Source organism: Eucalyptus grandis, chromosome 11 (assembly GCF_016545825.1).
Source record: "Eucalyptus grandis isolate ANBG69807.140 chromosome 11, ASM1654582v1, whole genome shotgun sequence".
Classification (NCBI taxonomy): domain Eukaryota; kingdom Viridiplantae; phylum Streptophyta; class Magnoliopsida; order Myrtales; family Myrtaceae; genus Eucalyptus; species Eucalyptus grandis.
Window position 1 is genome coordinate 7,655,843 of NC_052622.1, and position 17,325 is coordinate 7,673,167.

General features: G+C 39.7%; 1 pseudogene; it reads left to right on the top strand.

The window, feature by feature from the left end:
- The first annotated feature begins 2,188 nt into the window (after positions 1–2,188).
- LOC120289700 overlaps positions 2,189–17,325 on the top strand; it is a 16,423-nt pseudogene continuing 1,286 nt past the window's right edge.

The following is a 17,325-nucleotide window of genomic DNA, read 5'->3' on the forward strand; positions in this document are numbered from 1 at the left end:
TATTGTCGATCAATTGCGAAAGATGCTTGCCCAGATCTCTTTGCTCGAGCTCATCCAAACCTCCTACATGCATCAAAAGTCGGCGATGAAGGTGCTAAGCGAAGTCGTGTACCCCGAAGGTTGAAGCGAGATAAGGCTGGAGGATTTTGTGGGATCGGTCATTCTCAAGGACATGATTGCTTTTCGATGAAGAATTCCCTCTTGAGGGTAGGGAGCATAATAAATCACTCTACGTATCTGTCAAGCACAAGGTTTCTCATGTGTCACGAGTGCTCATTGATAATGGGTCCGCCTAAACATATGTCCATTGGCCACTCTTCACCGCCTCAAGGTAGACCCATCAAGATACATGCTTTGCGAAGACTTACGTGAGAGCTTTTGATGGAACGAAAAAGGAGGTGATCGGGAAATCCATCTTGACGTGCAAATAGGGCCAGTAGTCTTCAACATTCCTTTCTAAGTCTTGGATATCCCTACCGCGTTCAATTTTCTGCTAGGTCGTCCTGGATACATATTCTTTGGTGCGGTCCCTTCAAAGTCTACATCAAGCTGTAAAATTTGTGATCGAAGGAAGGCTGGTCACTTGTGTATGGTGAAGAAGACCACTAGATTTATCACGAGACGGCTATCCCCCTATGTAGAGCCGGATTATGAGCTCGAGTCAAGTTACCACTCATTTGAGTTAGTGTCTACCATACATGCTTCTCGGGTTCATCGCCGCCCACTCCCACGAGGTTTCGAGATGCTACCCTCATGGTAGGAAGAGTAATGGTTAGGAATGGTTTTGTCCTTGGCAATGGGCTTGGAAGAAATGATCAGGGCATTTGAAACCCCCATTGAAGCCCCTCAGAGGTCTCGATCTGCTGGTTTAGGGTACCATGGAAGAGGTGGAGGAAGTTGGAAGACAAAGACATGGAAGGCATAACTCGCCACACGAACAAGGGCGAGGAGGCAAAATTTACCACCTCCAAACATTCATGAGACGTTCTCGGTCCTCCAATTATGATGCAACATGAAGCTGAAGTGATGGATACTCTCGGACAGCCAAGTGGGAAGTTCGACTATATGGTGAAGTATTCGGCTCCTCCCGGCTTTTACTTTGATGCCCGCAATATAGTTCCAAGTGGATGGGATGGCATGGATGATCCGACGCCTTCAAAAGACGGAAAACTCTAATGACACCTGGAAGGAATTTCAAGTTTGTTCGATGATCTCTCCATCGGACCATTGATGGAGAACCTCTAGGAAGAAACGGGCCCTCGCCCACAAGAGGACGATCATATAACATGCCAAGGTGTGGAAATGGTCCAATCCAATGCAACAAGTGATGATAATGATGATCCTAAAGATTCAATCCAAGATTCCATTGAGGTGCGGCAAATCTGGGAACAACATGAAAAAGCCAAGACTCTCACATCGGAAGCTTGACCGTCACTATTAATTTAAGTGACAGAAGAAGCAAGGAGGTGAAAATAGGGCGAATCTCCCTAAAGACGAGGCTAAGCGCCTAATTCGATTCTTGAAGGAATATAAGGACATCTTCGCATGGACCTACGCCGACATGCCTAGGTTAGACCCGTCAATCATGGAGCATTGTTTGCCTACTAACCCCGGACGTGTCTCCTAAGAAGCAAAGGTTGCGAAATAACTAAGCACGAGCTCTCGAAGAAGATAGAGGAAGAGGTGATGAAGCTTCTAAAATCGGATTTATTGAAGTCTCGCAATACCACAATGGGTAGCAAACATCTTGCCGGTGATGAAGAAGGATGGTCGAGTTCAAGTTTGTGTCGATTATCAGGATTTGAACAAGGCTAGCCCAAAAGATGACTTCCCGCTACCTCACATAGATGTCCTTGTTGATAGTACTACCGGATTTGAACTATTCTCATTTATGGATGGTTTTACTGGATACAATCGAGATAAGGATGAAGGAGGAAGACAAAGAAAACTGCATTTATCACTCCGTGGGAACCTTTCATTATAAGGTCATGCCCTTTGGACTCAGAATGCGGGGGCAACTTACCAGTGAGCCATGGTAGCACTTTGTTTCACGACATGATGCATCAAGAGATCGAGGTCTATGTTGATGATATGATCGCCAAGACTCGACTTGGGAAAAGCCACATCGAAACCTTGAAAAAGTTGTTTGCTCGACTCCGTGAATTCAAGCTTCGCCTAAGCCCGCTAAATGTGTGTTCGGAGCAACATCGACGGTAAATTACTTGGGTTCATTGTGAGCGATAAAGGGATTGAGATCGACCCGGCTAAAGCTAAGGCCATATGTGAGTTGCAACCTCCATCAACAGTGAAAGAAGTCCGGAGTCTTTTGGGGAGGTTGAATTACATTGCTCGATTCATTTCCCAACTTTCTAAAACCGCCAAGCCATTCTTTAAGCTCTTAAAGAAGAATGCATGAGTCGGCAGGGATGATGAGTGTCGAAAAGCATTCAACAAGTTGAAACGATTACTTGATGAATCCACCGGTTCTTGTCCCGCCATCGCCGGGGTATCCTTTGATTCTTTACCTCACCATTCATGGTGAGTCATTGGAGTGCGATGTTGGTTTAGGAAAGTCTCGTCGACAAAAAGAGCGGCCATTTATTACCTGAGTAAAAAATTCACCATGTCGAGCTGAAATATTCGATGTGGAAAAGACTTGTGCTACACTAGTGTGGGTGTTGCATAGATTGAGGCAGTACACATTGCATTACGGACATTCCTTGTAACTAAGGAACGATCCTATCAAGTACCTACTTGATCGGCCAGCTTTGGTGGGTAGGTTGGCTAAATGGCAAATTTTGATATCAGAATTTGATGTGCAATATATGCCACAGAAGTCGGTTAAGGGTCGAGTGATCGCTGATTTATTGGCTGAGAATCCGAAAGCCTCAAATAATGATGATCGTTCCCTAGATGACCGTATCTTGACTATAAATGAAGACTCATGGACGATGTTCTTTGATGGAGTGTGAACTTATGCAGTTTGAATGCGGGGGCGGTTTTTGATATCCCCGGACGAACAACATCACCGGTATCTGCGAAATTGATATTCCCATGCACTAACAATATAGCAGTATGAAGCTTGCATCCTTGGGCTTCAAGCTGCAATCGAGATGGGTGTAGCCAAATTAAAAGTGTTCGGGGATTCGTGCTAATCATACTACGAGTCTATAAGTGAATGGAAGACTAAGGATGCTAAGTTGCTCCCATATCATGAGTACTTAGAAGATTTGATCAAGAAATTTGATGAAGTTTCATTTGAATACCTATCGAGGTCTCACAATTAATTTGCAGATGCACTCGCAACTTTATCATCTATGTTGCAAGTCACCGATGAATTAGAAGTTGAACCATTGAAGATAGAGGTTCTGCCAAGGCCGGCTTATTGTATGGTAGTGGCGAAGAATCTGACAAAAAACCATGGTATTACGATATCATGAACTACATCCAAAAACAAGGATTCCCCGAGAAAAGTACTCTAGGCTGATAGGAAGTACATCATGAAGATGGCCTCAAAGTTCTTCGTTAGTGGTGAGAATTTGTACAAGAGATCTTATGATTCAATCTTGTTGCGGTGTGTGGGTGCAGCGAGGCCACTCAAATCATGCAAAAAATTCACGAAGGAGTATGTGGCCCTCATATGAATGGACACATGATGGCTAAGAAGATCATGAGATTAGGCTATTATTGGCTCACGCTAGAAGGTTATTTGTATAAGCATGTTCGAAGTTGTCATCGTTGCCAAGTCCATGGTGATAAGATAAATGTTCCTCAAGCTGTGCTGCACCGGTTTTCCGAGCCATGGCCTTTCTCAATGTGGGGGACTGATGTGATTATTTGATAAACCCAAAAAAAAAAAGGCTTCAATGGGCACATATTCATTTTAGTGGCCATAGACTATTTTCAAAATGGATTGAAGCTACATCCTTTGCAAGTGTCACTGCTTTCGCAATGTTGTGAAGTTCATCAAACGTGATATAATTGCTCGCTATGGTGTCCCTGAAGCGATTATCAGCGACAACGGGACAAATTTGAACAACAAGCTTGTTGATGAGTTGTTCAACGAGTTCAAGATCAATCATTTGAATTCGTCCCCTTATCGCCCTCAAATGAATGGGGTTGTTGAAGCGACCAATAAGAATATTAAGAAGATCTTGGCTAAGACAGCTGAGAATTATCGAGGCGGCATGACATATTACCCTTCGCTGATGGCGTATCGGACATCGATTCGGTACTTCTACCGGGGCAACTCCTTTTGCTCGGGTATACGGCATGGAGGCAATTTTGCACATTGGAAGTGGAGATTCCTTCCACAGTATTATCCCAAGTGGAATTATCGAGGTAGAATGGTCACAATAAAGACTTGAGCAGTTGAACTTGATCGATGAGAAAAAGGCGAAGGCTCTGCTGCCATGGCCAAGCATATCAACAAAGAGTAGCGAGATCTTTCAACTTGAAAGGTGCGGCCGAGACATTTGAGGTAAATGATCTTGTTCTAAGGAAGGCGTTGCCAATTTTTCCAGATCTTGGAGGAAGTTTGCTCCAAACTACGGTGGCCCATATGTGGTAAAGAAGGTACTTCATGGCGGTGCTTTGATCTTGGCGAGAAATGGATGGTCGTGTGTTTTCCCACTCCGGTTAATTCAGATCTGTCAAGAAGTATTACCCATGATAAAATTTGCCATGTCATGTTTTGAATTGCAAACATTTTGTGATGAATAAATTGCCTCGGTGAATTGAATTGTTCAAATTTGTCGCAAATATCACATTTTCTTGATGAATTGTGTAAAATAGATTGAATGTGTCAAATGGGATACTTTGGAATGATGAAAGGCAAACCCTATTCCATACTGACCCCCCCGGTGAGTTGTGTGAAAAATTCCATGCCCACGAGGAAAAGAGTGATCTCGCAAAGATACGTCAACCAAGGTGATGAGAGCGGTTTCTTCTACTGCAGAAATACTACGGGTAAATTCATTGTTCAGCCCACACATATAAAGAGCTTTTAAATTATCCCTATCAAGAATTGTCCCATACTAGGACAAGATTTGAAATGAATGATAGGAATTTTCTTACTCACACTTGCATCAATCTTTGAGTATTGCTTTTACGGTGTGACTTGTACGATAATTTAAAGTGCCTTAAGACGACGAAGCAGTTCTTTCTCTATCCTATACACTTTATCCATTGCATAGCCCCATTGAGCCTATGAATTCATTTCACATTAAACCCGGTTGGTGATCATCCCCCACCTTTGGGGGCAAGGCAGAAAAATCAAACCACTCAAGTAGCATGATTTACAATGCTGATAAAATGGAGACTTTGTCAAAAAAAAGTGCAAAAGTAGGGCATGAAAAAAGCAATGTGCCTGGTAAAAGCAAGGCCGGTGCCCAAAAAAAAAATCAAACACTTGATGAATGGGTCATATCCCCAACAAGGTGGTAAAAAAAAAAAAAAAACTCAAATGTTGAGATGTTGCAATCGGTGGAGTTGTGAAGTGAAAGAAAATCTTCGACGATGGAGAGGAAAATTGCTGGAAATGTCAAGATGATCACCAACTTTGACCCCATAAACATTTTTTGAGCCAAATGATTATTTCATTTCTCAACCCATGAAACCTACATTACGTCCCTTACAAAGTCTCTTCAGATTAGGGCACTTGAATTAACGTAAAGTTCATACGTTTGGAAGCATCGCTTGAAGAAGTGCAGTAAGATAATTTCTGCTTCATTTCTCATGTTTCTTGGTTTGTAAACCCCAAGATGATTATGAAATATCATTCATTTTTAATAACCTCGACTCAAAGAGTCTCCTTTGCTAAGCCGTTGACCAAGCCAGCGTTGCGGTCCTTCTTAAAGACCTCTCGGATTGGTGAGATCGTACCACTTGCGAAATTGCTCGGACCCTTGTTTGGCATGGCGATGGTGAGATAAAGTGATTGATAAAATCCTGCATCAAGGTCAGGATCAAATTGCCATGAGGATGAGAGAAAAAGTCATTTCGAGACCAAAGGATCCCTCATTTGACACATTCATGACACTCATGTGTTCGGAATGGAAATTAGGTGATGCAAGATTAATGGAAATTATCATGAACCTTCATTAAATTGATGCATGTTTATGATTACCAATGCATGTTGTCTCTCCTACGACCATGTTTTGCAGGAAACGTATCCCCGAAGATCAGAGATGTTACCAGGTAAGTATATCTCTATCCATACCTTAAATATTTGTCATCGCACAGGTATTCCCTTTTAAACATACCGACACTCGATAGAGTTGTCCCCCAAAATTTCTCTCAGATTCAATCGATTAAGGCGGCGAAGAATGGTTCGAGTCTTGGTCAGTTGATCTCTGTTGCAAGGCTGGGCGACCGAAGAATGGTTCGGGTCCTAGCCAAGCAAAACCTCGTTTAGGCGACCGTAGAATGGTACGTGTCTGAACAACATTTGTGCTCTAACGGGGCGACCGTGGAATGGTACGAGTCTGGAAAGGCAATTCCCCATTCAACGACCGTAGAATGGTATGAGTCCTGAAAAATCATTTTCCATCAAGGTGACCGTAGAATGGAACGGGTCTCGACAACACCTATTCCCTATTTTAGGCGATCGTAGAATGGTACGGGTCCCCCGTAGACACAACCAAACAACTGTCTTCTTTGGGTGACCATAGATGGTACGAGTCCTAGGAAAGCAGTCTCTTTACAAAGCCATGTTACTATTTTGGGCGACCGTAAAATGGTACGGGTCCTGGACATGTAACACCAACTATCTTGAATCACTCTACCCTCGTTAAAGGTAAGTTATTCCAGGTAAGTTCCTTTATCGTTTGCATTAGCATTTCCATGCATCATATAAGTTGCATCAAAAAATGGAATTCATTTTCCAACAAAAATCATCCATTGCATATGCATAACAAAATTTAGGTTTCAAGAGGGCAGCTATTGACACCTAAATTTTAACTATTTTATTTTTATTTTTTATTTATTTTTAGGGTAACAATGATATTTAACTTATCTCTTAAAAAGGTTGTTAAAAAATATTTTGTGGAGGAATGAGATTTTGAAAGATTTTCGGATAATGAATTCATATCAAAAGTTAAGTGAATTATCTTTAAAAAAAATCTTCATAAAAATTTTGGGGGTTATTTTCTTGTTGAGCACATCTCTCCGTTTCGAAGGATGATCCTTAGCGATTAGGTCAATATACGCAAATCTTCGTACGTAGAACCGACTGGGGTTTTCTCTCTATAAATAGGGGCTTTTTGCTAGTGAAAATGGGGTTTTTTGGAAGAAAAGAAAAAAAGTTGAAAAGTGAGAGAGAAACCGGTGAAGAAAAAAGCTGCCGAGGAAAGGGAAGTAAAAATGAGAAGTGAAAAGGCGAGGACGTGAGAGTGACGGGGAAGAGACGAGAGGAGAAGCGGAAAAGAGAAAAGGGGGTGATTTGACCCCTACGATTCATCGTCTCTCAAGTTGGCTGCCGCACGTTGCTACTCCATCCGCGACTACCGGAGCTCCTCCCGCTTCACCACGCGACTCTGCCGTTCACCGCACCCGCGTGGCTGCCCCGAGCCTCGTCGTACTTGCGGCGCCTCCATCTCAGACGCGCCCTGCGGCTGCCAAGCCTCCGCATCATCGCGCAATCCACCACTTTGCCTTTGCTGCGCCTCTCTTTAGCCGCGCCGAGACCCGGCGCTCCTGCTCGCCGAATGCCGCATCACCATTCCTCAAATCACCATCGCGCCTCCGCTTCACCAGCAACTGCGAGATCCGTATTTCTTTTGCTGCACCACTCGTCGTGATCTGCTCGCCCAGTGTGCCCCGCCGCGCTGCGCCGTCGCTCCTCCCCCGACGTCCAGTCGCCGCCGTGCCACGCTGTTCCTACCGCAACCGACGTTGCCCGAGCCCACATTGCTGTTGCTCGCATCTCCTCGGTGCCGACGGCAAGCCCCGGCGCTCTACAACGCCCACTCGCTGGTGCCACTTGCTTCGCTAAGTCCCTTGCGATGTCAATCCTCACTGCCTCGCGTTAGACGCCCACCTGCATTGTCTCACCGGAATCCCCCTTTGTCGGCGATCCCCCTGCTAGGCCTCGGCCAGGCTGTCTTTGGTGACCCACCATCAACCGCATGCAACAAAAGAAAATCATTTAGGTAGTTCTTTTTTTTTTTTTATTTACTTTATTTTTATGTTATTCTCACTTATTTACTTTTTTTTTTTTTCTTTAGTAGGATCATTCCTAAATATGATTGAGATTTCAACATGAAATAATCCCTCAAGCTAGGGATTGATAGTCTGATTTTCACGCCGAAATCCGACTCGCAATCCCTTATAAAAATCGACAATCAAATCTCAAGCTCGAGATTCAATTCGCGATTTAATTTAAAATTGGCCAACCCGATCTCATGCGCGAGATATGGTTCGCCAATTTTCAAATATCAATCTCATCTTGTTTGATTTTGCTTGTCGTCAAGTTGGTTGAGTTAATCGAATTTTTAAAGAAAAATCAAAAAAAAAAAATACATAGGATGTTAGTTTTAAATTTGAATTACATGTTTAATTATTTAGAAATTTTAATTTCGAATTTTATAAAAAACACAAAAGAAAGTCATCATGCATATGTCATATATAATTAGGACATTGTCATGGCATATTAGATAAAATTGCATTTTTTCATTTTAATTTTAGATTAATTTTCTAGATAGATTGCATCTTAGGTTAGAGATTTGCTAGGTTAAGATAATATCTTAGTTTTCAATTAGGATTTAGTCGACATGTTTCATTTAAAATTTGTTAATATAAGCTGGATAAAATCTTAATCTAGATAAATAATTTTTTCATTTCATGAAAAATACAAAAATTGCCTTAGAATAAATTCATTTCTTTTTAAATTAGTATTATCTTTTTTTTAGGATAGATATGTCATATAGAATTAGGACATTGTCATGGCATATTAGACTAGAATTGCGTTGGGCGGTTCATTTAAATTTAGATAATCTTTTTCTAGATAAATTGCATTTTTGATTTAGATAATGTCTTAGTTTAAATTAAAAAAACAATGGGCATTTAATATGACTTAATCTTAGTTTAAATTAGATAGAATCTTAATCCCTTAATCTAGCTAGATCATTTCAAATTTCATAAAATTTGTCTTAGGATAAATTAGTTGCAATTTCTAGGATAGATTGCATTTTTAAAATAAAAAATGTCATTTGCATGTCATATAGAATTAGGTTCATGAAATGCATGTCATTTTAGTGATTATTGTTAGGTTCATTTCTAATTAGAAATTGTCCGTCATTAGATTAGGTCATTTAATAAATGCCGCGTGACATATAGCTCGCGTATTAAATTATATGCTGCATGTCATCTTAGTTTAAATAATTTTGTATGTCATCGCATCGGATTGCATGTCATTAGAACTAGGTCATTTCGATTTCATTTAATTATTGCATTTCTTCATGTCATATAGTTTAGGTCATGCTACCATGTCATATTAGATTATTAGAATGCATCGCATGATTTTCATAAAGAAAAGTGAAAACATAAAATTGAGTAATTGCTTATTAATTAGAAACCATATCTAGGGTTGTTGATGTGGATTTTAATTTAACACTATGCAGATCTTTCGTTGCTTTGAGGTAAGTCTTGCATTATTTAATTGTTTTCTTGGGTGTTAAATTGATGGTTTGTGCACACATGAACATCTCACATGTTAGGGAACTAGTTTAAAATTAATTCAAGTTGTTTGCCAAACCTTTTTCAAAATAAAAAGAAAAGTACCGAAAGGGTGTTAGAAAATCTAATGTAACCAAGTCCTCGTACCCTTAGTCTTTGGTTCGTAGGAGTAAAGTAAATCTCCCGTTACTTTACTTGGGTTTCTAATCGACCCACCAAAAATAGATTAGTGGCGACTCTAGTTAAAAAAAAATCAATTGCATGATAACAATTCAAATCTAAGTCGCGAATTGGTATGGGCTTGGGAGAGCCCGAGTTAAGCCTAGGCTTAACAATCTATTAGCCAAACCATAGGTGATTTATCCCGAAAAAATCCGGTCGCGACACTTAAGGGTTGATTAGATTTAATTAATTGCAATTAGGTGGTTAGATTAGAATGGATAATGATTATTAGTCAATTGCATTACATATTAGTTAGGTGGTTAGTGTACTTAGCTAGAGAATTGCATATACTATTTATTGAATGCATATCGGGATTTTCTCGACCCTTATCGGGCTTCAATTAGGCATTACGGGCTAAATTGGATTTATCATATTTATCTATTAATTTTCGAAATTTATTTATTTAATTATTTATTTTTCAGGTAATTAGGCAAGGATAGCCGACGACCGAAATTTTATGTTGATTATAGAGTGGCGCATCCGTTTATTTAATTGAGCTCTATTTCATGCTGAATTGAATTATTTGTGAAAGAATGAATTATTCTTTAATTGGACAATCATTGGTTATTAATTGAAAAATAGCCGGGCATTAGTTGATAATGCCAAAAAAATATTTGAGTTGACTACAGAAAATATGGGAGTTATGGAAAGGAAAATATTATATTTTGGCTAAGGCCGACCGTGTCCCCACACATGGCTATTTTATCGAGAATGATAAAAGATGGAATGGATTGAATGGTCGGATAGTATATTATATCATCCTACGGGCTTTGATATGTCAGCTTAGCAAGAGCAGTATACTGGTGTACTATATTAGCCTACGGATGATATGTCGGTTTAGTGCGAGTAGTACACTTTATTAGCTTAGAGCAGTATCGGGGTATACTATATCAGCCTACAAGTGATATGTTAGCTTAGCGAGAGCAGTATGCTGGTATACTATACCAGCCTACGGACAATATATCAGCTTAGTGAGAGCAGTATACCTTAACCCTATCAGCTTAGTGCGAGCTATACTATCTATATATCAGCTTAGAGTGAGCAGTCTTGGACTATGGTTGGACTTATAGATAGTATTGAATGTGTCGACCAAGCATGGGTCGTGATGACATGTAATCGACTAGGTCAATTAATCATTGCTTTGATATGATATCGTGAATTGATATATTGAATTGAAATGACCAATGAATGGTCCGATTGACATGTAATCGACTAGGTCGATTGATCGATGATTCGATCTGATTGGGTGATGTGATGTGATGATGTATATTTGATATATATACTAACTTGCAGGAAAGAATTGAGGCCAAGGTAAGTCTTCTAACTCGTGCGTGCATAGGCAGCCCGGTTAGCGTATTGGTTTCCTAATCGAGTCTTAGTGGGGTAGAACTTGCTGAGACGTAGTCTCATCCCGGTTGTGGGACAACATTTCAGGCTCGTAGATGAGCCTATGAAGGGAACCAGAGAGGACGATGACCTAGTAAAAGATGAAGAGCTTGAAGGATGTGAGCTTAGTGAAGAGTCAAAGATCGGGATGATCCACACGAGTACGACCGGATGAGGGCCGAGATCCCATCCTCTTTTGTGAATCCTATCTAAACGTGAATAGTGTGAAACTAGAATGTTATGAATAGTTTTGTGAATAGACTTTGAGTTATGCCATGTATAAAGGTTTGGTTGTGGATTTCAATATGAAAAGTATGGCCTTGCTTTTCTATCCCATTGTGATATTGTGCAGGGATTTAAGCTGCTTCGCATGTGCTTAATAAATGAAAGGGTTGGCGATTCTTAGTCACGGGATATCACATTATAAAATCGACCAAGTAGAAGGATGTGTGCATACGAGGATCGGGGCGTGACATCCCGCTTAAGTGGTATTAGAGTGAAGTTCAAGATTGGAGTGATAAGGAGCGATGGGTCTTGAGATAGTAGTAGGAAAGGCCTTTAAATTCATGCCGGTGCATGTCTATGCTAGCTGAATGCTAGAATTGTTTGTTGTGTGTGGATCGCTCATCTTCTAATCCGGTGTGGATTTGGAAGACGGGTTTCAGTGTAAGACTGAACCATGAGCGAGCAGGAGCTGAGAACTCCTAGTAAGAGGACAATATCCTCGCGACTCGAGGTTAAAAGCACCATCAAAGGTTGGTACTAAGGTGGTTGTGGTAGAGTATCGGCTTTGGCCAGCTCAAGTGTAAGAGTACACCGCGGAGGTTGGTACTAGTGTGTAGCACCCCCGGCGATCCTAGGTTCGACGGGATCGTTCGAGGCACTAGTGTCCTTGGAATTGGTTGAGCCGGCAAGCTCAAGATCGAGCAGCTTTGCTTGTTGTGCATTTGTCACTACCGCCATCAATGCCATAATCGCCGTTGTTGCCGCATCTATGAGGTCCGTGTGAAGATATGATCAGGGAGCAAGCCATTGCATCAGTCGAATACGGCTCCGGTTCAAGCGAGAGATGGAAATCGGTCAAGGAAATGACCGTGTGGAGAGAAGAGTGTTCTATTCCACCCAATAAGAAGGGTGTGATAGCTAGGTCAGCTTTGAGTCAAAATGGAACATGTTGTTCCTTTGCGTGACGGCAAAGATCAACCTTATGTTTTCTTAGGACAAGAATTTGTTTCGAGTATAGCCAATAAAGTTACTGACCAGGAGGCGGTCCTAGAAGGCCGATGGGACATATTAGAGGAAATGCACCATAGAACGCACAATGGAGTTTTGGAATAGGTCTCTGGTACCAAAAAGAGTGCATGCTTTCACCTGACAGGAGATAGAAGACACACCAGATAGGTGTCAGAATTGTAGAATGAAGCATGGATAAATCATGTCAGAGTATGACTAGAACATGTTGTGATGATGAACAGCATGACTATCAAGTGAATTACTATCAATGGAAGTCTATGGTAGCATAGACATCGTTACTGCGGCCAGAACGCCACTAGGATGGCGAAAGGAATGGGAGTAGAATTGACCTTGCACCGATCGGAGAAAGAATGTGTTGGAGGTGATTTTTATCGGAGCGGCGCAGAGTTTTGTGCTGAGTTGGTAGAACTTAAATTGTTGAAGTAAAAATGAAAGAGGGGAATCACTTGCAATAGTTGTGTTGACTAGTTCTTGAGGTGTGAGTTTGACGCCACGTGAATAGTGTGGGTTCATGGAGCATCTTGTGATAATGAATCATGGTCTTGGAGTAATCAATTTAGTCCATTAGTATGTGAAAGTGTCGAGGTTATTGAGAGTCGAAAGAATCTTCGATTTCATTAATCTCGTTGGCTAAAGGCAACTTGTTTGTTAGACAGAGGTTGCCAAGGTTGCTTCAGCGATTGTCTTGGGTAGGACATATTAGAGAACTAGAGATGGTGGACAATACACGAATTATGAAGTTTAAATTTCACATTACGTACAATACACAAATTATGAAGTTTAAATTTCACATTACATACATCAAAGGGTCAAATAGTCTCATGTACTCGATCAGTTCATTATCGTAAAATCACGACACATCTAGCGAATAGTGCGAGTCACCCCGCTTGTGTAATACTTGGACGATAATCAATCGACTTGATCTCAGGACACATCGTAATTAAGCCCATTTTTCTTGTAATTGCAATTTTGGGTCATCAATCGTGTCCATTTACTAAATTGATAAACAATGAATCCCGTCACGTTAACTAGCGCGGTAGGCCTAGGAGCATTGATGAAATAGTTTTGCTGTTCTTGATTTTGGGTGCAAATCTTGGGTTTAACGTCCAAATTTTAATTAGCCACACATTCCCACAAAGGTCAAGAGATGTCTTTAAGATCTCAGATGTGCGGAGCTTTAGAGCTTGCTGAGGGACATCCGATCACCGGGAAATCATCCCTGCCCCTCTGCGCGGGGTTGCGATGTTGATCGATCTTCATATTCACCGGGCATGTGATCGTCGGAATGTTTAAAGTTCGATTGAAAACAGGCCCCCCTTCACTCTCGAGGACATGATGAGAGACCGGTGAAATAGAGCTGCAAATAAAAATAGAACTTTTGCCTTTTTATTGTTATATTTTGTATACTTAGAAAATGCTATGTGCATCTCTTTATGCTTTTGCTAGTTATACAAAAGATGCTTAGTACCACCAAGAAATTGTGAAGAGACTTCTGGAGAAATCAATAAGATGTTCAATTTCTTGCTACTTTGTGATTTTCTTGCACAGAAGTCATATTTTATTCATAACATGAACATGTTCGTGGTAGATAATTTGGTGGCTTTGTGTTTATCCATCGATGAAGAAAACAACTTGAATTTACAAGTATATAGCTAAGTGACCAAGAAAAAAAAAATACTTGAATTGAATAAATGGGTTCTCAAAGTAGACTTACTGGGAATTAATGCGTTTGGAAGTTATTTTAATAACCGTTTTCCTGAAGTCCAAATTTATTAGGAATTTAAGAAATGGTTTTAAAAGTTGATGGCTATCTACAGTTTGCCTTTATTTTTTTAAATGGCCAATCTACAGATTATACAACTAAATAGCAGTTGCTTATGTTTCATAAGTGCTCATTTGTTTGCATTAAACAAGATATTTTGAGAAAAAGAATAACCACCAATTAAGTAAAGAGGAAGTCTCGATTAGAAAAAAGTCAAATGTCAATAGCTGGTTACTCATTATGTATATTTAAGGGATTATTTGATGTGAAAATTGACTGATCAATGAAAATATCTAACAAACTATGAGAGTAAATGATTTCCTCAACGCATAAAAGGAAATGATTAACTGAAATCCATGATAATTTTTAAGTATTTTTAATTGCTAATTCATTTGTTATCATTATCAACCATATAAAAGTATATAATGAATCTCCCCATTTTGAAATTTGACCTTTCTTTTACGAAACATATATTTACTTTCTGAATTTTCTTTCTTCTTCTTAAAAAAATTCATTAGTTCTATTAATATGTTTCTTAAAGTTTAGACAACTTGGTCCCGGTCATGACGTTAAACTGACTCGCCTATCGGAGCAAACCCAAAGGCGTTAAAAAAGGGTAATGGCAAACCTCTGGGGACCCCTAGGGTTTTGAACCACCCATCCCCCGGGCCTGAGCAAGCTCTACTTCCCAAGGTTACCTGGGTGCGCATCTTGCAATGATGGCAGACAAAAAAAACCCAAATATGTTTCTTAAAGTTTAGACAACTTCAATTTTTTTAATATTGTAATTCCTATTTATTTCTTCCAGTATAACATTATAATTAATATTTTCTTCCTTCATGTTTTCCATAGAGGTCAAGAGTAAAAGAGATATTTCCGCTGAAAGGATGAAAATACATCTATAATGCTTTAAAACTCATGTGTATTTCACACGCTAAGAAATGTACAACGGAAGAATAACGGCCCTAAGAAAATGAAAAAGTTTAAGAGGTTGATATTTCACGCGCGACATTTGATAATTTAGGGTCGATTGTGTATTATGTCAGGTTGCAAGAGTTTTGTATAATTTTCTAAAAAGATATCATATCCATCATGTAAAGTCATCTCTCATACTGGGTAAAAATGAGGTATAATGAGACAAACAATCTTTGAATTTTGGCTTAATGGGCAATTAGGTGAAGGAACTTTTAATTTATTTAATATGATCCTTGAACTTTTAACCCAATGTGCAATATAATTCCTGAACTTTTAATTTGTTCAATGTAATCATTTAACTTTTGATATGTGTTCAATATAATCCCCGAACTATATAAAAAATTTCAGCATAGTCATTGGTCTTAAATTAATGGAAAAAAGATTATATTGAACATTTTCATATAGTTCAAGGACTATGTTGAATATGTACCAAAAGTTCACGGACTATATTAAACAAATTAAAAGTTTAGGGGGCACATTGCATATTGGCTAAAGTTAAGGGATCACATTGAATAAATTAAGAGTTCAATGAACAAATTGCACATTGAGTAAAAGTTCAAGAATTGTTAGTGTCATTTTCTAGAAAACAAGGTTGATCTTTAATTAATATCAGTGGATAAAATTTCTCATTTTTGTAGAATCATTTCTTAATATAACCTTGTCATCAAGTGCTAATCCCCCCATGGCGATGTATAACAATAAATTTTTAGTTACATGACTAGCTTATAATTAAATAGAGGCATATCTACTGGAATTATTTTGCTAATTATAATTATAGTTGACATATGGAGTAAAATATATTAATTTAACAGAGTTTTAATAATTTTTTTTAAATATGTTTGTATGTATTATTTTAATTTTGACGATATGCTTGTTAATTGTGAGCGACTTTGTGATAGATCTCTTTGACAAAAGGAACTTGTGAATCTTAAACGTCATTAACCCTAGTGGCCACCCTTCCAACATGGAAATGGAAAGTGGAGGGTTTGAATCCCCACCTTCTCCCACGGGGTTAGGTGAGGATGATTTTAGTTTCAAGTATGGGTTTCGACTCTCACCCCTATAAGGAGGTAGGGTAAAATTCTGAGTGAAAGTTAGAGTAAAAGTAGAGTAGGACCGACAAAAAAATTAATAATCTTAAACATCTATAATGGACGATCATGCAAACATTTCGCTTTACAAATAGAAAAATTGTCCAAAAAGTCCTACCCCCTATTACACTTTTGCCTATTAAGTCTTAAATCTTTTTAATTTTTAGTAATTAAATGCCAAATATTTTGAAATTTTGCTAATTTTAGTTTTATTCGATCAATTTTTATCGGAAACCACTAATGTGGTCTGTCAACGTCAGTCATCTTACATGGTATGATCGGTACTTTATGTGGATAAATTATAAAAAAATTTAAAATATATTATTAATTTAATATTATTTGTTCTTTTCTTTCTTTTCTTTGGTTTAATGGGCCGGCAACCCTTGCTAACCCCTTAGGCAAGGGCCATGAAGCCCTCGCCGGTGGGGATGAGGCGTGAGCACACCGGTTAGGGAGGGGTTCTTGGGCCCTTGTTGTGGGCGAGGTTAGGGCAGGGGATTGTGATGCCTTCGCCCCAGCCTTAACAAGAACTAGTGAGCCCTCGCCAAATTTGCGGCGAAGCCGGCATGGTGGCCCTCACCGGCAATGTCGGGGTGGGTGAGGGCGCGTGCACATGTTGACCTTAGCGGATGTCCATGAACTTGTGCACAGTTTTTCGATGAGGGCTTTGTGGCCCTAGCCTAGAGAGCGCCCGGGGTTGTCGACCCTCGGATCGTTGGCGTAGGTCATTGGGGCGCAACTAGTGGCCAATGGCCTTGTCGATCTTTTAAACCAAAAATTAATAAAAATGTCAACGTTGGCTGCCCATGTACGACATGTGACTTGCATGTCAACGATTTTTAGTCAAAAATTAGCCAGATTAGCTTAATTGGCAAATTGTGAAAAATATTTAGTATTCAACTAACAAAATTGAAAGTTTAGACCTAAAGTGGCAAATGTGCAATAATTTTAAGACTTTTG